The 25,725-nt window shown below is 37.9% G+C and overlaps 2 long non-coding RNA genes and 1 other non-coding gene across 3 annotated transcripts; 1 reads left to right on the forward strand and 2 right to left on the reverse strand.

The window, feature by feature from the left end:
- Positions 1 to 565: 565 nt before the first annotated feature.
- LOC104240645 (uncharacterized) lies at positions 566 to 25,725 on the reverse strand. The gene is made up of 2 exons (XR_011402425.1): positions 25,132 to 25,725; positions 566 to 782 (listed from the first exon to the last, which is right to left on the reverse strand). It is a non-coding gene; the product is annotated as an uncharacterized lncRNA (long non-coding RNA).
- Positions 2,947 to 23,852, reverse strand: LOC104240644 (uncharacterized). The gene is made up of 2 exons (XR_011402426.1): positions 23,573 to 23,852; positions 2,947 to 3,288 (listed from the first exon to the last, which is right to left on the reverse strand). It is a non-coding gene; the product is annotated as an uncharacterized lncRNA (long non-coding RNA).
- On the forward strand, positions 20,113 to 20,219 carry LOC138878862 (small nucleolar RNA R71). The gene has a single exon (XR_011402634.1). It is a non-coding gene; the product is annotated as a small nucleolar RNA R71 (small nucleolar RNA).

Raw genomic sequence — 25,725 nt, forward strand, 5'->3', positions numbered from 1 at the left:
TATGGGAAATTATTAATGAAAAAATCCTAGAAGAGAAAAATATTTTTTGATTCTTCTTTTTTTTAGGAAGGAAATCTAAAGAATAAACCAAAGAAAAATATTTTGAATTTTCATTTGACATCCTTGAAGAAAGATTTCGAAACGAGAAATGAACAAGATAAAAAATATTTTTGGAATTCAGTTTTTGATTACCTAAGGAAGAAACTTTAAAGATAAACAAAAGATAAAGTATGTTTTTTTTCTTCTATGTATAGTATCCTAAAGTTCTAGTAAAAATAAAAAGATTTTTTTTTCTATTCCTTTTTCATTAATTTCTCAAAGATGAACCTCAAAAGAAAATATTTTTGGATTTTTGGAATTAAGTTCTTAAGGAAAACTTTTAAAGGGGTACTAAAAGAAAATTCTCTTTTTTAAAAAATTTTTAGTCTTAATATACTAAAGGAAATATAAAAATACTTTTTTTTATTTTGAGCTCCAAATACTAATTTCCTAAGAAAAACCAATTCAAAGGAATTTTTTTTTTCATTTCTAGAATTAGTATTCTAAAGAAAACTTCTAACGAAAATATAAAACGCAAATCTCTTTTTTTGGATTTTTGAGTTATATCACACTTTTTCAAATACAAAATAGAAAGTAAAATAACAAAAAACTCGACATTACCGTACAAAAGTAGAAGGTAAAAGACGAAAAAAAATCTTCTTAAGCAACTCCTGAATAAGCGATCCTGACTGGATGGTCTTGGGGTGTCTGTCATGCTCAAACTCCAGTAAATAGACCCATACCTGTAAGAGAAAATTAAGGCAAAATAAAGTTAAAGGCCTAAAATATTGTGTGAGACAATAACACTTCCTGTTAGACACATGCAAGACATAATTGTGACTGTTTTTCTAAAATTAACCTATGTGGCTAAAATTGGCTAAAAATACAAGATTTGGCTAAGACCCAGCGAAGCCAAGAACCTAAGACTCACTAGGAAGACCGGACCCTATGTGGATTGCCTACATATCCCGCCCCGAAAGACGAGAATCAGGTATGCATAGTTCAGGTAGATTGGATACGAACGGGAAATAAAATTAATAAATAACTTAGAGAAAATATATTTTTTGTCCTTTTTGAAAAATGATGAAACATGTAAACTCTTTTTGGATTTTCTTTTCCTCTTTTTGATTTTATTTTGAAAAAATGACGAGGAAAGTGCAAACTTTTTTTTGGAATTTTTCATTTTTCTTTTTTTCTTTTTGTTTTTTTTTTCTTGAAAAAGTGTGAAAGAAAATTATAACTGGGCCCCACTTGCTTCATTTTTATACTTCAACCTCTTTTCTTTCTTATTTACCCTCAAACCTCATTGGTCTGCCAAATGACCCCTTTTACCCTTGAAGATTGCAACATGTAGCACATTAGGATGCATCAGGATGGTCTTTTATTTTTGGGTATACTTGTCCTAGACGGACCCAACCCCTGTGTTGAGTCTCCAAAGTCAAATGCACATGATGCAAACAAGCGTTCTTACTAGTGATCCGGCATGAGGCTGTGTTATTCTATGTTTAAAACCTGGGTATATTGTTCTAGACTTGTGTAGCCGAGCGGACAACTCGAGTCGGGAGGGGGGGCTACGGACCGGGAACCAAAAGGTCATCCGGCTTTGTAACTTATCTGAGCCTCTTTCTAATTTAAGGTATGACACTAACAGAAAAGAAGTCACTCCAGCGTGCACTTCCCCGAAGATGAGAAAAGAAGGGTTTCGTAGCATTTTATATATAGCCAAATAATATCAAAGCGGTAAAAAGCAGTATTTAGCACATTAGGCACAAACATGTGATAAAAATTAGATAATAAATAAAGCCAAATATAATATTTATTCTATGCTCGAATTTTTGAACCCTGAACCAGAAGTTCTGGGTTCTTGTCCCCAGCAGAGTCGCCAGAGCTGTCACACCTCCTTCTTCTACCCCAGAAGGGGTATAGGGGAGTTTTTCCACTTAAAGTGTCAATAATAGAAATAGGATTATTATTTAAGTTCAGAGTCGCCACTTGGGATAATTTATGGTGTCCCAAGTCACCGGTTTAAAATCCCGAATCGAGGAAGATTGACTCTGTTTTGCAGTCCGCGAACACAGAAATCTGGGTAAGGAATTCTGTTAATCCGAGAGAACGTGTTAGGCATTCCCGGTTCCGTGGTTTTAACACGGTCGCTCAACTATTATTATTGGTCTATTTATCTGATTTTAAAACATTTTGAAACCTATGTGCATTTTATCCCTTTTAAAACCTCTTTTAATAATCTGATTGTCATATAGCTAGTTATTTGATTACACATTGCGAATCATGTCACAGGAACCATACCCACGATCCACAACATGTTTATTTTATTAACAAGATTAAATTGCAGCCGGGTCACATAAATGTACTCCTGGATTTTAAAATTATGTATCACAACTATGTCACGGGAACCGTACCCCTAGCTATGACACTTTACTTAATTAACGCGCCTAAAGCAAACTACGAGAATTCAAGGCGTTTTTCTACATTAGTTAAGATAATTAATATGAGGTCCATAAATTAGGTGATTCAATTGTGTGAATGGCACACCTCGGTTTCTTTCAAAGGAAACGCATTCAAATTGAACGAACTAGGATATCTACACTTAAAACTAATTTAAAATTAGAAATCACAACTACACCACGGGAGTCGTACCCGTAGTTGTGATGATTTAATTAGCTCCTAAGGCAAACTACGAAATGCTCATGTTTAATTCAAGACTAAGTTTAAGATTATCGCGATGCCTATTGAATTATGGCTACATCTAATATAATGTTTCTAAGATATTAAATCCGCTGCCTTAGATTGTAGAAAGTAATGGGCCAGCTTTTATTAAGTTATTTAACATAAGGGCCCAAACACAAAGAACTCGTTGAACAGTGATGTCAACCATGGGAATAGCATGATACAGTAGGGCCAAGCTAGCCAAAACCTAAGCATTATACATTAACCAATTTTCAATTAATTCACAAACTATAACAAGAGGATCAAACAACAGCGTAGCAACTGATAACAAAATTGTCATGCATACCACATTGCTCACTTTAACAAGATACTATAACTTCTGCACCTTTAATCCTGCTTTAACTTTTTCATAAATTTTATTCACCACCAAGATGTACAACGTCAGGCTTCTGTTTATGTCAACATCACACACATACGTATTAAAGCAGAAGGAATGATATTGACACATTTACAACCCGTAATTGTGTTCATTTCTGTTTTTCACGGAATTTCATAACCTCACACCTGTATCAATTTCATGAGTCAGTGTTAAAGAACCAGTAGATTTATCTTACACTAAGAGGACCTAAAGAATGAGATAAAACCTTTTTAATAAGACTGTATGCAATAGCGATAACCAAACTCCAAACATCATTCCTAAACTCGCCATATTAGAGACTCAAATGACTCCAACATAGACCCATAACTAAAATCACAGTGTACATACACTTGGTTCAGACATCTAACACTTTTGGCAAGATTCTTAACACAAACATAATTCAAGTCCTAAAATTCATGTGTTACAATGACAACTTTTATACTCTAACACAGATTTACATCTACTGATATGCGAAAGAGAACAGTGACTAATAGAAGAAGAGATATACAAATTAATAGAACCTAGGAACCAATTTTGGAAAAATTGATAACTAATCACATCAGCCTTAACACATGCATTGTCATATTCACTTCAAATTTCAGAGATTCAAAGGAGTACCTGGATACAACAAAAAGAAAACTAGAAATGTATTTGAAAATCAGCTTATAGCAGCAAAGCAATAACAGGTCCAGCCGCAAAGAACAGTAGTAATCATCAACTCAATAGCCTCAATATCCATCCATATTTTAGCTTAGAAAAACCAGAAAATCCCAAGAAAGACCACTTCTAAACTTTTTAGCCAAAGAAAGAAATCAAGCTCAAAACTTGAGTAGTTTTTTTTTTTGGAAAAATTTTCAGTCGTTTTCTCTTTTTGGATCCTCCCCATCTCTGCCCTAGAATTCAGGAAAATGAGCTTCTTATAGGAGGGTTTTAGGGCAACAAAACTTGATTTTTCCTTTTACTATTACCCCTTCCTCATTTTTTGGTTCATTTCAAACCCTATATTTAAGCCTGATTTTCTAAAAAACACCCCCAGCTTTCAAGAAAGGAATCTTTCTGTAACTGAAACTGGGTAGCTTTGGGACAGCTGTCCATATTCAGATATTTCCACATGCTCTTTCCACCAAGTCTAGGCAGATGTACGCTTTCTAGAACCTTTCCCTTCAGTTTTGGGCCAACTGCCCTGGCAAACAGGCCCAAGTCGTGGCCAAATGGTCTCAAACAGGCCCAAGTGTAATATTTAACTCAGGCCTAGGCTGAACACCATTTTTATCCAGCCAGCATCAGAATCAAAACATTCATGTAAAAGGGAAAAAGAAAATGGTGCAAATCAGAATCAAACATTCAATTAACTAATTAGCTTATTTGAATTATCCTAAAATAGCTAATCAAGCTCATTCTAAATTACCCTAAAGCAAATTGTAATTAACCAAGAACTTAAACATGCTAATAATGATTGAACACAATTGACTAATTAAAAAATGAATAAAACTCGCTTGATAAGCGTTCCAAACTATCATGCAAACAAAACCGATTGAGAAGAAGAGAAATAAAGAAAGAAAAACAGAAGAGAAAACAAAAACAAAGAGTAGAGGTCAAGGATTTACTGATCGACCCAAATGACAGGCTTCAAGATGCTTCGATAGGGCTCGAAGTTGACCTAAATGACTACTCCGCTCAAGAGTAACCTATTTGGGTAGACTTCCATCCAAAACGAGCAGAAACTTCAAGAAAATCTCAAAACGCAGAAACTAGGTCAAACCATAGATCTAGGATTCGATGAGTTCCAAAGATTATTTGGGGAAATTGTTAGGGGTTTTGTGTTTGGGGATGCCTGGTGATTATAGGGTGTGAACTTGGGGTCGATTGGGGTTGTGTCGCCGGCCGGTGGGGTTTGGTAATTTGGGAGCAGCTAGGTTAACTAGGGTTTGTAAAAGAGACAAAATGGGGGGGTTCGAAATTGGGGGTGATCAGTTAGGACAATCTTATATCGAATGGAAGGTTAGTTCTGAACCGTTGGATCAGTAAGATCCAACGGCTGTGATAAAAGACGGGCAAAACGGGGTCGTTTGGTTTAGATAGGAGGCTAGACCGGGTAATTTTATTTTGAGCTTGGATTTGGTGCGGGTTTGGGGTGTGTTTGGGGCGGATTTGGGGCAACATTTTTGGGCTTCAGTATTAATTAGCTCAGTGAAATTAAAGACCAATATTTCTTTTCTTTTTCCTATTTTAATCCTTTTTCTTTTATTTTTCTTTTCTTTTTCCTTAATTAATAAAAATTCTAAATTAAACCCTAAATTAATCTAAGTTATAATATCAAACTACTTATCAAATCATAAGATTAATAAAAAATTAAGTGATCCTAACTTAAAAGAGAAAAATTAATAATCCCAAGTTAAAAGCTAAGAATGCAAAAATAAACATAGAATCTAAATGCAATGCATGATAATTTTGGTACTTTTCATGATTTTAATAAAAGTAAACATGCACAGAAATGCAAAAAAATTAACAAAAATCCTACAAAAATCCTATAAAATTTCAAACAATTGGGAAAAATCCATTTCTTTAATTTGTAGGAGTATTTCACATAGGGCAAAAATCACGTGCTCACACCCCTCAGGCAAAATATCGACAGAACTAGCCCCTCAGGCTACTTCACAATCACTCGTAATCAGCCCCTCAGTGCACGAATCCACGCTCGTCATCTAGCATGTGTGTCACCTTAAAGTAGCACAACAATGTGAAATCTGGGGTTTCATAACCTCAGGAGAACATTTACAATCATTACATACCTCAATCCGGTCTAAACTCTAGCCTGCGATGCCTTTGACCCTCAACTCGGCCTCCGAATGCTCCAAATCTAACCAAAACCAGTATTATACCATTAATACGTGCTGAAGGAACAATGCCCAAGCAAAAATAATCAATTTAACTCAAAAATCCCGAAATTGGCCAAATCTGACCCCCAGGCCCACGTCTCGAATTCCGATAAAAATTACAAAATTAGAATCCTTACACTCTCACGAGTTCATACATACCAAACACATCAAAATCCGACCAAAAATGGCCCCTCAAATCCTTAAATCAAAGCCTCAAATTTCAAGCCCTAATTCCAAAATTTTAGACTTTAAATCCTACTAATTTCATGTCTAATTGGGTAGAAACCATCATAGAATCGAATATTGAGTTCAAAAATCTTACCTCTAAGTGTTTCCCTTCGATTTCCTCTTCAATCCCTCTCAAAAAGCTCCAAAACCGCTCAACAATAGTGGAAAATAGGCCAAAAATCGCGAATGCAACTATTTAAACATTCTGCCCAGATGATATTTCCTTCTTCGCGAACGCGGTCAAAGCCTCGCATTCGCGAAGCACAAAAATTCATTGACCAATTATTCCTCCTTCACGAACGCGACATACTACACACGAACGCGATGCTTCAACCGTCCAAGCCTTCGCGAACGCGAAGCACAAAATCCTAGGAACCCAGCTGCTCCAATTACTCTACGCGAACGTGGGACCTACTTCGTGTTCGCGATGCACACTCTGCCTCACCCTTCGCAAACGCGGGACCAACATCGCGAACGCGAAGGAAAATTCTCCTGCCTCACTTCACATCCCTTAGCGAACGCGAGAGCCCTCTCGCGAACGCGAAGGACAAATCTCTGCAACATAGAATTGAAGAAATATGCAACTTCTAAAAACAAGAATTTGATCCGTTAACAACCGAAAACTCACTTGAGGACCTCGAGACCTCAACCAAACATGCCAACACATCCCATAACATCATTCAAACTTGTTTCAACCTTCGGAACGCCCAAAACAACATCAAAACACCAAATCATCAAAATGTCCATCAAACCTCGTCCGAATGACCTGAAATTTTGCACACACATCCCAAATGACACAACAGACCTACTTCAATTTTCGAAATTCCATTCCGACCGCTATATCAAATTTCCACTACCAACTGTAACACGCCAAAATTCTAATTTTGCCAATTCAAGCCTAAAACTACCACGGACCTCCAAAATACATTCCAATCACGCTCCTAAGTCCCAAATCACCTCACGGAGCTATCTGAACCATAAAAACCAAGTTCTGAGATGGTTTACTCACAAGTCAACTTCCGGTTGACTTTTTCAACTAAAAGGCTAATTTAAGAGACTAAGTGTCTCATTTCTCTACAAAACCACTCCGAACCCGAACCAACCAACCCGATACCACATAATACAGCTAAATAAGGCAACAAAAATATAAATAGGAAAAATGGAGCAGTAACTCATGAAACGACCGGCGGGGTCGTTATAATTTGTGAGAGAAGAATTCATCATTTTCTGTTATTGAGCTTTCAATATTATTCGTGAAATCCATGCTTATTATAAAGTTTAAATGCAATATTGTTAGCCCATAGTAAGTGTCAAAGTCGATCCCTCGTCACTACTTCTTCGAAGTTAGACTGGATACTTACTGGGTACATATTGTTTATGTACTCATGCTACACTTCTGTACTTGATTGTACAAGATCTGAGGCGAGTGCATCTGGTTACCTGTCTGGCGCACATATTTGATCCTCACTTCGAGACTACACGGTGAGCTGCCCTTCTGAGCCGTACTGCAGTAGCTGAAGTCTTCCTTTTGTTATATTTTTTGTGTATTACATTTCAGACACTAGACTACTATTCTTTTGTATATTCTTCTAGAATGCTCATACACTTGTGACACCGGGTCTTGGCACACACTAGTGGACTTATGATTTTGGGTTGTATTTCTACAGTTATGATTTCATTTAGCTATCTTCACTTTTGATTGCTTTAAAAATACGTTATTTATTAAATCCTTTAAATTTAAGGAAAGTTAGATGTTTGATAACTTAATAAAAATGGGGATCACTAGATAATTCATTGTTGGCGTGCCTAGCAATGATGTTGGGCGCCATCACGGCCTAAACTAGAATTGGGTCGTTACATATTCGATCAATGATCCAGAGTTAGTTATGTTATGAATGCACTTAAGATTTCGAAGTATTATCCATACAACATATATATAGACATTCATACAGCCGTACAAGACTCCCGTATAAGTTAAAAGAAAGAATTGAGCCCGCGTCATATACAAAGATTGAATTGTTAGAAGATTGTATCAGGGATATTCCAGAGCGTCCATAAAAGGCTAAAGTAATAACTAATATTATGAGTCGTAGATCGAAAGATAGCTTAAGCGTACATAAAGGTTTATCAGAAGAAAGAGGAAACTAAAGAGTTATTTCAACTAAGTAAATCAGAGTCTGATTATTGGACCGAGAAAATTATAGAAATTATGATTGAGAAAATTGCAGGATCACTCTTCATATCAGAGGTACAAGACAGATAGTACAATAGCCATATTCTATAACGGCCCTACAATAAAGCCAGTTAGAATAGTACCAGCCTCATAAGAAGTCAGCATGAAGCTCCCACTGGATTGTGTATGCACGAGAGGTGCAGTTATTATAATAGAACTTTAAGTTGTTGATGTAAATTATACTTATGTGGAAGGGAGGTTGTGAAATACATAGAAGATATGATACAAGATTTTAAGATAAGTAAGGTAAAGGTAAACAACGTACGAGATACTCAAATGCAGAAGGTTGTGAATTGTCCATACTTCGGACAAAAGGCTAAAAAAGTTGGGATTCAGTAACCAGGATTGATAGCGGCATCGTCAGTGGCATATCTTCCAACTTGTGTTTTCTAGGTATCAAGAGATCTAGCCAAGAGAGTAAAGAAGAGTTAGAGACGATATTATGTCTCGCTTGATGTTCCAGAATAACATAAGGAAATCTATGGTTCAAGCAAGTTGAAGGACGGTTACAAGTAGTATAAATAGATATGTATAGGTCGCAAGCTAAAGTATAGTAAAGCGATAAGGTTTTATGACAGGAGTAAGGATAATAAAGGGCGGGTTAGAAAGTGACGAGAAATGGATAAGTCCTCAGGATTAAGCCCATGAAAATAAGAGAGCTAATGGTTTATCTAAGTTATAGAAGGTTCAGTATAGCCTAAATGAACTCAAAGGAGTGTAAAACTAATAGCATTTAGAAGAGATGGAATGCTGCCCTGGTAGTAGAATGAGGGTGTAATCACGATAAATAAAGGACGACGGTTGGGCCTTCAATTAAGTAATGATTTGATGAATTGTACATGATTAAAATACCTTTGTAAGGAGAATCACATTGGGATGCTATGAAATATGGTTATTGAAGTATAGTATCACCCCTAGGTGGATTAGGCAAGCCACTTCAGATATTCCCTGATGAGACGTAAGCCCCAGTGACAATGTATTACGTAAGAAGTTTCAAGTTATCAGTGGTAGAATGTATATCAAAATTGAGGTGAATCAACAAAGGATAGATACAATTTACAAAGTATGAGATAAGATTGGGTCATCAGTATTAAGATGAACAGTAAAGAAGAAGCGTTAAAGGACTTAGATTTATACATATAGGATAAGCAACGAGAGTAGCCTAGAGTCTAGTAGCAGACCTCAGTAACGATAAATCAAAGTAAGAGTTATGGCAGTAAAGTCATACGGATGGATAAACAGATCTATGAAATAAGGTATAACAATATCTGTAAGTTCAACAAAGTACCAAGCGAAGAACATCAGTATACCTATATATGCCCAGAGGGATATCTTATCAAGATCTATATATGTTTACAAAGTGAGGCCTAGAGATTGGTTAAAAGCCGGAGGAAAAAGGAGAGAAGAGTCACATAGGCTCACTTACAAGGTTAGAGTCGTACCCTGCATGACAAAAGGTAGCAACAGTTACGAGATTGGAAGGATTCTGACCACAAGTCATGGTGTGAGAAAGAAGCCTAAAGGATGCCTTGGCCTTTGGATTTATTTACAAAACAATTGCCTAGATGGCAACAAGAGTACTAAAGTATTCGCAATTGCTATAGGTTATGATAATGACAAGTGCATCAGTCAACATTCGAGGACGAATGTTCCAAAGGAGGGAATGATGTTACACCTCATGTTTTCGTAAGTAAAAGTATGCCATAAGTAAATTGATGAATGCCGGAAATGAGATGTTACATCCCGCATTTTCGTACGTTAAAGTTTCGTCGTAAGTTAATCGACGTAAGCTCAGGAATGAGATTATTTTGAGGCTATAAGTATTATGCTATTTCAAACAAGTGGTAAGTAAATTCGTGAAGGTGAGAGGGTAAGCAAATCGAAGAAAATGAGTTTCGCCGAAGTTTGACATTTCGAGATAAAATACGGTGCGAGCTATAATACCCGAGAATTATGGACTAGTGTCATACAAGGTACCACATGACCATGACAATAAGGTGTATAAAGTGTGTTAAAAGTGAGTAGCATTTACGTAATTTGAGATAATTCCTAATTATGTGGATAATTGGATAATTATTGATTAATGGGAGATTAAAAAGTTAATTAAGAAAATGAGTGGATAATTATTGGGTGGGAAATTTCCCCCCAACGTGGCAGCACATATGATCCATTAAGTGACTCATACACTATGTAGCAAGGTGTCACATTTATAGAGCATACAGCAAGATATACACTCTTTTTTTAGCTTTCTGAACATGATTTGCATTATGATATTCACTTCCCTCCGCACATGCAAGCTAATGTTTGCTTATCCCCTTAAGATTAGAAGATACAAGCATCACGTTTCAGCACAAAATTAAGCCGGACTTGACAATGGTCGAAGCTGGTATATTGTCAAAATCGAATATAATTTCATACAAATTATATACATGATTTGCTATAATCAAATCTCATACAAGACTACTTAATACTAGCAACATGAGATTTTGCGATTCTAAGGAAGTACGGTGTAATCTTTCTCGAGAATATCATACGGGTTTTCCCCTATTTCGATCCATCGTTATGTGTTATTCGCAAAAGACGTGTGTTAGAGGGATTCTCAAGAAAATCTACTCAGGTATGTTAAGTCTATCCCTTATTTATTTTTTGAATGATCCATACGATATAAACGAAACGAGCAAATACATAATTTTCATAAATGACTCTATTCATAGAAATACTAGAGATGCATATGTTCTTAATTCTCCATGTGTCCTATTATTCTATCATCTGTTCATGGGTCTCAGAAAATACGTAAGTTGATAAAGTTTACTTCATGATATTAATCAACGGCATAATGGTCTTATGACATTCTAAAAGATTTTATTGACGTACTTCTCATTCATTGCATTCATTTATACATGTACATTGACCCATGATCAGATGGTATTATATACATGTATATATACGTGTGTATATATATGGGATATGGGAAAAGGTTACAACGTTATATACACACCACCACCTGATCAGCTGATATACGTTGATGATTTTGCCACAGTGGCCAAGATGATATGATGGGATGCCCTCAGATGCTTGATGATGTTATGAACACATATACCTATGCATGGTATAACATTTATACGCATATACATGTCATTATAAATATTAATGATTCACAGAGTTATTTGGACTTACATGTTGAGTCTTTTACTCCATATTTCTCTCATGTCTATTATTTATTGATTTTCATTCCTTACATACTTGGTACATTATTTGTATTGACGTTCTTTTTGTCTAGAGACGCTGCGTTTCATGCCCGTAGGTCCCGATAGATAGGTGAGAGTCCTCCAAGTGGGCTATCAGCTCAGCAGAAGGTGTTGGTGTGCTCCATTTACTCCGGAGTTCCTTATTTGGTAAGTATGACTAGTACATGTATTGATTGGTACGGCGGGGTCTATCCCGGCCTTTATGACATTTATGTACTCTTAAAGGCTCGTAGATAAATGTCGTGTATACAGATACTTGTATGGCCTTGTCGGTCTACGATTCGGGCTTACAAACGACCATGTTTGCCTTATAGGCCCGTATCTCACATGTACAAGTTTCTATATAAGGTTGGGTTGTTTTATGACGAGTGTTCCCTCTTATTTTATTCTTGTTGCCTCATACGGCCCTTCTGACCCACTGACCTATGATGATGTAATAGGAAAGATATGTTACGTTGGTACTCGGTTGAGTAAGGCACTGGGTGCCACTCGCGGCCCATCGGCTTGGGTCGTGACAATTACGTGTGTAACAACGTATATGCGAGGTGGCAAATATATATACTCCGTCAAAATAATTGTTTCCATGCTTTCTCGTATTTCATGAGTTATCTTATTTCATGTCTTAACTGTTACATGCTTTAATTTATTTCTATGTCGTAACTTGTTGCTTGTCATTAATTATTCTTGTATTGAAATGTTTGTTCCTTCCGAGACTCCATGACTAACTGCTACTTGCCTTAATTTTCTTACTTGTACGCCTTCACTGTCACCTACTTGGCTTGTTTTGTTGCACTTGTATTATCTGTAGCCTTCCTTTGATTCTTTCGTGGTTCCTTTCTTGCTTTGCTTTCATAATTCTTTAATCATAGAGATTCTTGTGAATTGAGTTGTTGGATTGATTTCATTTATTGTATTTTCGTATAGATAGGGTTGCATGCCACAACGGTTGTGATATGGTAGAATACAGTAGGATTGGGTTACGCGCCACAACGGCTTTGTACGTAATACTTGTATTAATAAATTGTGACATGGTAAAATAAGGGAGGATTATTATATTGATTATGATGATCTGGTGGGATCGAGTTGCGTGCTGCAATATATTTTACATGTGATTCTTGATGTTGATATAGTGAAATAAGGGAGGATTGTGTGTACGGTAGGATCGAGTTGCGCGCTGCAATGGGTTTTCTGTGTTGTATTCATTATTGTTACTGTGTTGATTTTCAAGTGTTATATAAAATTATGAGATCGGTTATTCCCGGTTCTCTTATTACAAGAATTGAGTTCTTTTTCATAAGTTAACTACTTTACCTTTCCTATTATTATTATTATTACGTTGCGTACATATTATTGAATGTGACCCTCCTTAGCCTCGTCACTACTTCATCGAGGTTAGGCTCGGCACTTGCAGAGTACATAGGATCGGTTGTACTCATGCTACACTCTGTACTTTTTGTGCAGATTTTGGAGTCGATCCTAGCAGTGGTGAGTATATTGCCTGGATCATGTGCTCGATTGAGACCTGAGGTACAGGTGCACAGTTTTTGCAGCACTGAAGTCCCCTTCTACATTACCCTAGCTGTTTATTTATAATCAAGCATTTACGTTTTCATTCAGACTTATTTATAGTACTCTAGATGCTCGTGTATTCATGACATCAATTTTGGGATTTATATTTGATATCATCGTTTGTCAGATTTATCTACTTTATTTCAGTTTATTTAGTTTATTGGTTTTCATTTGATTTGAATTATTCAAAATGGTTAATAACTACATCTAACATTGGTTTGCCTAGCAAGTGTAAAGTTAGGCACCATCACGGTCCGAACCATGGGAATTTCAGGTCGTGACAAGTTGGTATCAGAGCAGTAGGTTGCCTAGGTCTCATGAGTCATGAGCAAGCTAACTTGAGTTTGGAGGATCAGTACGGAGTCGTCTGTACTTATCTTCTAGATGCTATGAAGTCCAGGAACAATTTCAGTTCTTTGCTTCTCTATCATGTGATTTTATTTTATCATTGGTTATTGAACCACTCTATTCTTGTTCTCTCGCATATGGAGAGAACACGCACAACATCTGCAGTTGGACATGAGCTGGAGCCACCTGTGACAACTACTACTAGGGGAAGAGGCCAAGGCAGAGTCCAGCCTAGAGCTCGAGTAGCAGCAGCCGTAGTAGAGCCTCAAATTGATCATGAGAAGGAGGTTCCAACTAAGATTGTACCCGTTGGACCAACTCAGGTCCCGGAGGTGTTCATAGCCACTTCAGTGCTTCATGACACTCTAGTCCACTTGGTGGGCCTTATGGAGAGTGTGGCCGAGTCTGGTGCATTTGCGGTGGCACAAAACGTCTCTCAGGCTGGGGAAGGAGCGCAGACTCCTGCTACTCACACTCCGAAGCAGGCGATTCCCTTGTATCAAACTCCAGCAACCCATCCAATTGGGCTGGTTCAGTCAATTATGGTGGTAAAGGCCGGTTATAGGCCCCTTATGTCTTCTAAGGCCTTGTTGAGGTTGGATATGTTTACCAAGTCTTCCCTATTCATTTTAGTAGTGCACTTTCGGAGGATCCACAACATTACCTGGACCGTTGCTACGAGGTATTGCGCAACATGGGTATAGTTGAGACCAATGGGATCGACTTTGTAGTGTTTTAATTGACTGGTTCAGGAAAGAGATGGTGGAGATATTATATGTTAAATAGACCAGTTGGTTCGCCTGCACTTACCTGGATTAGTTACAAAACTCTTTCTAGAGAAGTTCATTCCTGCCACTCTAAAAGAGCATTACCACAGGCAGTTTGAGCATATTCAGTAAGGTAGTATGACTGTTACCTAGTATGGGACTCGATTTATGGACCTAGCTCGCCATGCCATTATCCTGCTCCCTACTAAGAGGGAGAGAGTGAGGGGATTCATTGATGGACTCACTTTCACTATCAAGCTACAAATGGCCAAGAAAATTGGAGATGATATTTATTTTCAGAGGGCCGCAGATATTGCTAGACGGATCGAGATGGTTCATGGTCAAGAGAGGGGGCCGATGTCTGATAAGAGGCCTCATAATTCTGGTAGTTTCAGCGGTGCCTCATCTGGAGGTAGGGGTGCTTTTAGTAGGAGTCATCCTCCTAGGCCATTTCAGTTAGTGTTTCTGGCATATCATAATGATTCGTGTATTGTCGTCCGTATGTATCTCATTCTTGGCAGCTAGCCTTCAGTGCACCATCAGGTCCTATTAGTATGCCTCCAATATAGAGCTGCCACTATGGTTATCCTGTCCATTCGGGCAAGTTCCAAGTTCAGCAGCCATAATAGTAGGATAGGTATTTTGAGTGTGGGGATACTAGTCACATCAGGAGGTTCTATCTGAGATTGTTAAACGGCATACCACAATAAAGTTCTTGTGCCATCGTTCGGCATCGGGTGCTTCACCGCCCTCTCAACCAGCTAAAGGCAAGGGTCAGGCAGCCAGAGATGGAGGTTAGGCCATTAGTGGTGGAGGTCAGGCCATTAGAGGTAGAGGTCAGCCAGCTAGAGGTCGTCCGAGAGATGGAGGTCAGGGTGGTAGGGCCCAACCTCGATTTTATGCATTCCCAGCTAGACTTCAGGCTGAGTCATCTAACGTCATTATCACATGTATTGTTCAAGTTAGCCATAGAGATGCTTCAATTCCATTTGATCCGGGCTCTATTTATTCCTACGTGTCATCCTATTTTGCTTTATATCTGGTTGTGCATCACGATTCTTTGAGTGCTCCTGTGTATGTGTCTACACCTATGGTAGATTCTATTTTTATAAATCGTGTCTATCTCTCGTGTGTGATTACTATTGGGAGTCTTGAGACTAGCGTAGATCTCCTACTTCTTGATATGGCAGACTTTTTTTATGTTATCTTGGGTATGGATTGGTTGTTACCTTATCATGCTATATTGGATTGTCACACCAAGAAAGTGACCTTAGCCATGCTAGGATTGCCTCAAATAGAATGGAGAGGGACTCTTGGCCATTCTACTAACAGGGTTATTTCTTATGTCAAGGCACGATGCATGGTCGAGAAGGAATGTCTAGCTTATTTGGCCTATATTCGAGATTCTATTGCGGAGGTTCCTTCCATGGATTTGGTACTAGTTGTGTATAAGTTCCCAAAGGTATTTCCTGTAGATCTACCGGGGATGTCACCCGATAGAGATATTGACTTCTGTATAGATCTGGTTGCGGGCACTCAGCCTATTTCTATCCCACCATACCGTATGGCACCACCTGAGTTGAAGGAACTGAAGGAGTAGTTGCAAGATTTGTTTGATAAGGGATTCATTAGACCCAGTGTCTTTCCTTGGGGTGCGCCTGTGTTGTTTGTGAAGAAGAAGGATGGATCGATAAGGATGTGTATAGACTATCAGTAGTTGAACAAAGTCACTATCAATAACAAATATTCGTTGCCGAGGATTGATAACTTATTTGATCAGCTTCAGGGTGCCAAGGTGTTTTTGAAGATTGATTTGAGGTATAACTACCATCAGTTGAAGATTAGGGCATCAGATGTCCCTAAGACAACTTTCTGGACTTGGTATAGGCATTTTAAGTTCCAAGTGATGACATTTAGAATGACAAATGTCCCAGCATCATTTATGGATTTGATAAATCGTATATTCAAGCCCTATTTGGATTATTTTGTGATCGTATTCATTGATGACATCTTGATCTACTCCTGTAGTCGAGAAGAGCATGAGTAGTATCTTCGGATTGTACTTTAGACTATGAGAGATAGTCAGTTATATGCCAAGTTTTTAAAGTGCGAGTTTTGGTTAGACTCTGTTACCTTTTTAGGGCATGTTGTATCAGGAGAGGGCATAAAGGTGGTTCATAATAAGATTGAGGTAGTTCAGAACCTAGACCTACTTCAGTTATAGAGATTCAAAGTTTCTTAGGCTTGGCGGGTTATTATTGCCGGTTCGTGGAGGGGTTTTCATCCATAGCAGCCCCATTGACTAGATTGACTTAGAAGGGTTCTCCATTCAGGTGGTCGGACGAGTGTGAGTTGAACCTTCAGAAGCTTAAGACTGTTTTGACTATGGCGCCAGTGTTGGTGTTGCCCACAGGTTCAGGATCTTACACGGTGTATTGTGATGCATCTCAAGTTAGGCTCGGTATAGTATTGATGCAGAATGGCAAGGTGATTGAATACGCATCACGACAATTGAGGTTCATGAGAAGAAATACCATCTTCATGACTTAGTGTTGGCAACCATTGTTTATGCGTTGAAGATTTGGAGGCACTATCTTTATGGTGTGTCGTGTGAGGTATTCACAGATCATCGAAGTCGATTGTATGCGTTCAAGTAGAAGAATCTCAACTTGAGGCAGAGGAGGTGGTTAGAGCTGTTGAAAGACTAAGACATCACCATTTTGTATTATCCCGGGAAGGCTAATGTGGTGGCCGATGCCTTGAGTAGAACGGCAGTGAGTATGGGTGGCCTTGCATATATTACAGTGGGTGGGAGGCCACTAGCATCAGATGTTCAAGCTTTGGCCAATAAGTTTGTTTGGTTAGATGATTCGAAGCCCAATCGTGTTTTAGCTTGCATAGTCTCTCGGTCTTCTTTGTATGAGTTCATCAGAGAGCGTCAATATGATGACCCCCACTTCTCTTATCCTTAAGGACATGATGCGACACGGTGGTGACAAGTAGGTTACTGTTGGGGACAATGGGGTGTTGCGGATGCAGGGCCGTATTTATGTACCCAATGTGTTTAATTTCGGAACGGGTCGAACACCTCGGTAGATTAAATAAATGCATGTATGGTTCGCTCCATTCGACCCCCTGCCAGTGCACAGTTTAAATATTGTTGGATCGGGTCATACGACCTCGGCATGATATGCGCATGCTAGTATTGCTTGCTTGAGAATTTTAAATGTTGATAATTGCCCCTTCCTGGCCAGAGATAAATTGATAACGATAATGAAAAGTATACCTTTGAAACTCCCTTATTATTTGAGAAGTTGTTTACCTGCTTTCCGACTTTATGAGTTAAATTTTGCTTTATGAAATCCTTGAATTCCTCACACTTTTTCTATTTATCATTGGACCATTAATAAGTGTCGAAGTCGACCTCTCGTCTCTACTTCTTCGAGATTAGACGGGATACTCATTGGATACATGTTGTTTTCGTATGCATACTACACTTGCTGTGCATTTTTGTTGCAGAGGTTCAAGTGTGGCTAGTGACTTAGGTGAGCTGCATTTATCGAGATGACCGGCAGCCAGCAGAGTCCCCTTTAGAGTATTTTACTGTATTTTTCATTTTGTCCACTAGTATTCCGGACAGTTACTGTATTTTATTGCATTCTCTAGTAAATGCTTGTCCACTTGTGACACTGGGTTCTGGGATGATTATGAGGTATCTTGTATTAACTTCTTAACATACATATTTGATTTAAAACGATTATCTTTTACTGGTAAAATTAAAGGAAAAATCATAGTTTTCAAAATTATTTAAACGAGAATTTAATTAAGTAAGGTTGGCTTTCCTGACAGCGGTGTCCGGTGCCATCACAACCCTGAGTGGAATTTGGGTTGTGACACCATGACACACAATTCAAAAGCATATGGTAAAGGAAACTTCCCTGAACATCTAGTTAGGTCTTAATCAAAGTCGAGCTCCAATCTTCACGCCCGAACTAGTGCACACATCCATGCAAACAACTTCTTCTCAGCCTTCTTGGGATATACCGTACACTTTTCATTTTCACTCCCTGCAGCCTTCTCTTTCGAACCCTTCACTTTTCACTCAACACTTGCAGTTGGATTCTCCTTTGTCACCCCCATTTCTACATCTATCTTGAAAGTCACAGTCTACTCACTCACTCTCAGCGTGAGCTTTCTCTCGTGTATATCTAGTATCGCTCTACCCATTGATAAGAATGGTCTTCCTAGGATGAAGGAGACCTCCTTGTTCTCCTCCATCTTGACCATTATAAAATCTACAGGGAATACAAACTTATCCACCCGAACTGAGACATCGGTATCAAAGTCGTTTGTTCTTCTAGCTGCAAAGATATTGGCACCAACCTTATCTCTCCAATCTCCTTCTCCATTTTCTTGTAAATAGATAGAGACATTAAATTAATTGAGGCACCAGAATCACATAATGATTTATCAAAGTTCAGAGTGCCTAAAGAGCAAGGTATAGTAAAACTCCATGGATCTCCATACCTTTATAGGAGTTTGTTTTGCAAGATTGCACTGCAATGCTCTGTGAGTTTGACCATTGAGGTCTCTTCTATCTTTCTCTTCTTTGTCAGGATCTCCTTCAAGAATTTGGCTTAAGCTGCCATTTATGATAGCACTTCTGTGAATGGCAAATTTACTTGAACATGTTTCAGCATATCTAAAAATCTCTCAAACTGCTTGTCCAGTTTTTCTCTATATAGATTTTATGGGAAAGGTAGAGCAATCATATGCTGCCTCTCATTAGGTTCTTTCATTCTTGAGGTTTCCTCCTTCTTCTTTTTTGTCAGCTCCCTTCTTGCCTTTATTCTTCTTATCAACTTCATTTTTCAGATGCTCCCTACTTTTTTTCAGGTACAACCTCTTTTTGGATTGAAGTGAGATCTTTCAACACTTGCCTGCTTCTTAAGGTCACAGCATTCACCATTTCTTTAGGATTTCTCTCAGTATCAGCTGGGATAGTCCTGGGACTCTCTCAAGCAATAATGTTGCAGTTTGCCCCACTTACTTCTCCAAGTTTTGCAAATATGTGCCAAGTTCCTTGATAGTTGCACCATGAGCACCTAGCCTCTCATATGTATTGACATTGAAGGCATTCATTATATCTTCTAAACCACGTTGATTGGATTGTTGAGGCTGAAACTACAGCCTTGGCTGATTCGTAAAACATGAAGCTCCATGTCCCTAAAATATGGGGTTGTTTTGTCGCCATGAATTTGTGGTTCCCCCAGATGAACTCCATGAAAAACCGGGGTGCTTCTGACCCATTGCATTAAAGTTATAATTCCCCACATCATTAACATCCTCGATTGAGGCTTGACACTCATGAATAGGGTGTCCTCTTCCACATATATCACATGCTGCATATGGCTCACTTTGTATCGAGGCTAAGGTCAGCTTCCATATTTCTTTGGCTATAACATCAAGTTGTACCAGCACAGATGTATTAGCATCAACTTGGTGAACACTGGTTGATTTTCTTCTTTCACCACACTCAGCGGGCCAGTGATTAGCATCTTCAAACAACTCATCAAGAATTGTAACTATCTCCTCTAGAGTCTTCCTCATTAACGGGCCTCCAGCTGCATTGCTCAATGTTCTATATGTGGCCAGTGTCAATCCATCCCAAAATCCATGGTGTTGCATCCAGAGTTCAATTTCGCTATGTTGACACTTTCTAACAGTCTCCTTAAACCTCTCCTAAGCTTCAAAAACAGTTTCAGTCTCTTTTTGACAGAAGTTATGGATTTCTCTTCTAAACTTGCCCGTCTTAGCAGATGAGAAACATTTATCGAGAAATTTTTTGGTCATCTTATCTCATGTTCTAATTTATCCCTGGGCTAAGCTTCGAAGCCACTGCTTTGCATCATCTTTGAGTGTCAAGGGGAATGCTCTTAAGTAAACCGCATCTTGTGACTCATCATTGTATTGAAAGGTATTCATGATCTCCTTGAAGTCCATTAGATGGTTTTTTGGATCTTCGTTCATCTTCCCTCTAAATACACAAAAGTTTTGAAGGGTTTGAAGCAACCCTTGCTTCAACTCAAAATTATTGGCTGCAATTGGAAGTGGTCTAACACTTGATAATCCTTGGTTGTATACTTGTTACGCCCCGCAGTATTACAACGATGTTATGCTCTGCAGTAATATATTACGATGATGTTACCCTCTGCAGTAATATTTTACGATGATGTTACGTCCTGCAGTAATATATTAGGATGATGTTATGCCTTGCAATATTACATTACGATGATGTCACGCTTCGCAGTATTAAGTTACGATAGTGTTGCACCCAACAGTATTACATTACGGAGATGTTACGCTTCATAGTATTAAGTTACGATGTTATTGCACCCCGTAGTATTGTACGTTGAATTTGCCGTAAGGTAATTGACATCAGTCCAAGTAAAAGATTATTTGGAGATTATAAGGATTATGCTATTTCACAAGTAATGAGTAAATTCGTGAAGGTGAAAGGAGAAGCAAGTCCAAGAAAATGAATTTTCGTCAAAGTTGGGCATTTTTGGGGTAATATACGACTTGAGCTAAAATACCAGGTATTTATGGACTAGTACCATACAAGGTACCACATGGACATGATAGTAATGTGTATAAGGTATGTGAAAAGTGAGTAGTATTTTAAGTAAGTGGAAATAGTTTTTAATTATGCGGGTAATTGATTAATAACCGGGTAACGGGACATTGCCTAGTTAATTATTAAAAAATGAGATAAAGACTAAATCTCCCTCCCCCCACCCCCCAAAAAACGTGGTAAAAAGCCACAAAACTAAGAAATGACTCATTAGTCTTCTTGAATAGGTGGCTATCTAAGATGTATTTGAAATTAAAGTAAAGACTTATTACAAGTCTTGGCTCATTTTTCATTTGGACAAAAGAAAGACTTACTACTAAGTCTTGATTCCATTTTCATTTTGGACAAAGTTCAAAACGTCCATCTTCATTTCAATATCATTCTTCATAGATTCAAAATACTTCAAGAACAATAGCTAAATTTAATCCAGGCTCCAACGAAAATTCTTGCATCAAAACAATTCCAACGAGAAATGTTAGAATCGTAGCAACGTAAAATTTGTGGTTCTAAAGGAGTACAGTGCAATCCTCTCCAAGAATATTATACGGAGTTTTCCCTACTCCAGGTATGTTAAGGCTATTCTTTCTTTCTTTTGGCATGATCCATACGACACAAACGAAACGTGCAAATGCACAATTTCCATACATGACTGTATTCATAAAAATATTAGAAATGCCTATATTCTTGATTCTCCATGTGTCATATTATTCTATCATCTGGTCATGGGTCCCAAAAAAAATACGTAAGTTGAAAAAGTTTACTTCATGATATTATTCAAAGGTATAATGGTCTTATGACATTCCGAAAGATTTTATTAACGTACTTTTTATGTATTGCATTCATGTACATTGACCCATGACCAGATGATGTTATATACGTGTATATATGTATGTATATATATGTATAGGGGATATGGGAAAGGTTATGGCGTTATATACGCACCACCACCTGATCAGCTAGTATTCGTTGATGATTTTGCCCATAGTGGCCAAGATGATATGATGGGATGCCCTCAGAGGCTGATGATGTTATAAATCATGTACCTATACACGACATGATATTCATACGCATATGCATGATACTATAATTATTTCATGATTTACAAAGTTATTCAGATTTACAAGTGGAGTCATTTACTTTATATTTCCTTCGTGTCTGTTATGTACTTATTTATACGCTTTACATACTCGGTACATTAATCGTACTAACGACCCTTTTGCCTGGGGATGCTACGTTTCATGCCCGCAGGTCCTGATAGATAGGTCGAGAGTCCTCCAAGTAGACTATCAGCTCAACAGAAGATGTTGGTGCGCTCCATTCGCTTCGGAGTTACTTGCTTGGTTAGTATGAGTTAGATGTGTATTGTTTGGTATGGCGGGACTCTGTCCCGATCTTTATGAAAATTATGTATTCGTAGAGGCTTGTAAACAGATGTCATGTACGTAAAAAATTGTATGGCCTTGTCGGCCTATGTTCAATGTTCAAGTGGATATTTTGGTCTTAGAGGCCTATATGTCTTACGTATAAGTTGGCATTACCTGTTGTATTCTACCTATTTCACAATAGCCTCTCCAGCTCAGGTATCTATGATAGTATGACATGAAAAGATATGTTATGTTGGTACTCGGTAGAGTAAGGTACCGGGTGTCGGTCACGGCCCATCGATTTGGGTCGTGATAAAAGTGGTATCAAAGCAGTTTTGTCCTAGGGAGTCTACAAGCCGTGTCTAGTAGAGTCTTATTTATGGGTGTGTCATGCACTACACTTATAAGTAGGAGGCTACATGGCATTTAGGATTGTCACTCTTTCTTCTTACTCTAGATCGTGTGGTAGAGCTCACTTATAAGAATTCAAGTTCCGAAATTCTATTTTATTCGTAATAAGACGATACCTACATCCGGAAAGAAGGTTGGAAAGAGAGATAGTTGTGGAAGAACTGAGTCAGAGGAATTGGATTTTTGTATGATGCCTATGATAAGTAAATATGATGTTTTTAGCAGATCATGGGTGTACTAATAGATGTAAGCTTCCTGATAAGAAGCCTTAAGGCAAGAATGCCTATCCATCTTTATAGTGAAGGACAATGAGAAATGAAGAAGATAAGTACAAGTTTCAGTAAGTAAAAGGAGCAAGGTAAAAAAGGGTACGAGGTACCCAGTTAATGAAGATTATCGGTATTTTCAACTCAAGAAGAGAGATATAAGCCTTTTGAGTTAACTTCAATAGTAGTAACAGAGGTATGTACAATTGGTCACACCTATTTCAGTTATGCCCTGTGGGTGCTAACAGGTTTAGTTAAGAGAAGGACGGGATATCAAGATCCGGCTGGGGTTAGAGTAACCCAAAGTGGTGAATGGATTGTTTGTGTTAGTTGACATTTCCGAAGGGTATTACAAATGTGCCAATAGATTTTCTTGGGAGACACTTAGATGCTGCACTCTAGAATATTACGATTAGATGTGAATACTAGCATGAAAAAAAATCAGAAGATAGGCACTGAAAGCTTGGATGGGATTAATATTACCTTAATGCGACTCTCGTCCCTGGTAGAGCGAGGACATTGAGCAACCCGAAGAGCCGATAAATGAAGCAAGGAGAGCTAAAAGCAAAAGAATGTCATGTTGAAGTTTTCACAAGAAAAAGGATATGCAGAAATATTAGCAGAGTAATGAGAAGAGAGATAATGAAGCATTATGAATAAGGTGTGATATATGGATAACGACGGTAGGAAAAAAAAGGAAAAAGCAGAAATGACACTATTACAGAGTCTAGTCAAGTGAATGAAGAGACGAGAGGTGACAGGCCTTGGGACAACAAAAGAGTATAGGCCATGAAGTCATATCCTCATTTTAAGAAGTAAGTTCGTGACCCTAACGAGATTACAAATAGGAAAAGCTAGACCAGAGAATAATAGAGATCAGTATGGGCTGAAGATAAAGTAAACATGAATTAGGGATTTAGTGATTTGATAATGATCAACATCATTAGAATTTCAGATTGCATTCCGGCAATAATAGAATGGACAACAGAAGAAGATCCATTATGAATTCAGAGAATGGTCATTTAGGGAGACGCTTCCCTAGAGCAAGGTGAGCAAAGTTAAGCTTAAGAGACTGTATGTGCCACTTACACTAAGTGTCACCATCGCGAGCGAGGGATTTTGTTATCCTTGGTACAGAAGGATTAGTGCAAGGTCAGTAAGGGTCATTGATAATGTGAATGGATGCCAAAGATGAAGAGGAAAAAAACATCTATAAGCAGGTCGTCATAACTCTAAGTCTTAGTACTTTGTACCCATGGTCACGATAATTTATTATTGATCGTGCCTAAAGCAAGCTACGATGTTTAAGAATATTAATGGCCTAAGTATGCTCCGAGCGTTATGAACAAGTAAATAAAATTAAAATGAGACCAAGATAATCACTTACATTAATCACTTGAAGTAAATATTTAGGTTTCTAAATTCGAAACCACACAGCCTAGATTATCTTTCAATTTTCGTATGCCCAAATTTATCATCCAACAATTACAAAAACCATTTGTTTAGCTAACACTCCCTTTCCTCATTTTTACTCATAGATGTGCATTTGACAAATTAAATATTAATAAAATTCATAAACAAAAACTCAGTCACAAAGGGTTTTGAATCGTGACACATAGAATGGACCTTTATAAGATTAATAAAACCTATTAGCTAAAAGTGTAGGGGGAATCTACTGTATTTATATTTTCCTTTTCAATCTATATCTTTTTAAGAAAGTTTATACAGTAGACATCAAGCGGTGATAGTGAATCAAGAATTGAATTTTGCCATTTCATGGCCTTCATTCTTTGTGTATATATTATTTCTTATTTTCAGTTAGCTCTATCTATTATTGATTTATACATACATACATACATATATATATATATATATATATGCAATGATACTTTACACCAGTTACCTGCAACTTTAGAAATTAACTAATTGGAAAGATCATAAGTCATGTAGGACACAGTGAAACAACCAAACTGTATTCATTCAATGAGATTAATTTCCAGAACTCATCAAAGCTTAAATAGATGTAAAGCTGAGAAATGGACCTTACGGGAAGCAGAATTTCCAACGCTAGCCTCTGACCAGAAAATTAAATCCACAACCTCGAATCGGCACAACTTAACCCCCAGTAATTTAATAGGTGCAATCTGTCCAAGACCAATGCAATCTGGACGTGCAGCTTCTAACAATAGCCTCCATCCCCAATCCACTTCCAATTGGATCTGGGTCCTTCCTAACGGAGAAGGCATAATTGGAATAAGGGTTTTGAGGGATACGAAGAATAGGGGAGTGATGAATGTTAGGGATTGGCTTTGAACCAGAAGCAACTCTCCAAGGTACATCATTCTGTAGTGTAGCAGCAGCTCCTCCACCCATTTTTTGACATTGAAAAAAAGAAGAAAAAGATAGATCTATTTAGCAAGTAATTAGACTTAAGCCTTTGTATTACGCTGTAAATGCAGAGGTTATGGAGATTAGCATAGGAATTACGACGAATAGATAAACAGAGGAAGGGTTTAGCAACAGGAGAAGGCGCGGATTTTTGTGGTTATGAGGTGACGGCTGTGTCTAGGGAGTGTAGGTCCTTGTTGAAGAAGATGAGCTGAAGATTCTTCTGTATTCTGTTCAACGGCTGAAGC

This window comes from Nicotiana sylvestris, chromosome 9, assembly GCF_000393655.2.
Source record: "Nicotiana sylvestris chromosome 9, ASM39365v2, whole genome shotgun sequence".
In the NCBI taxonomy this organism is placed as follows: domain Eukaryota; kingdom Viridiplantae; phylum Streptophyta; class Magnoliopsida; order Solanales; family Solanaceae; genus Nicotiana; species Nicotiana sylvestris.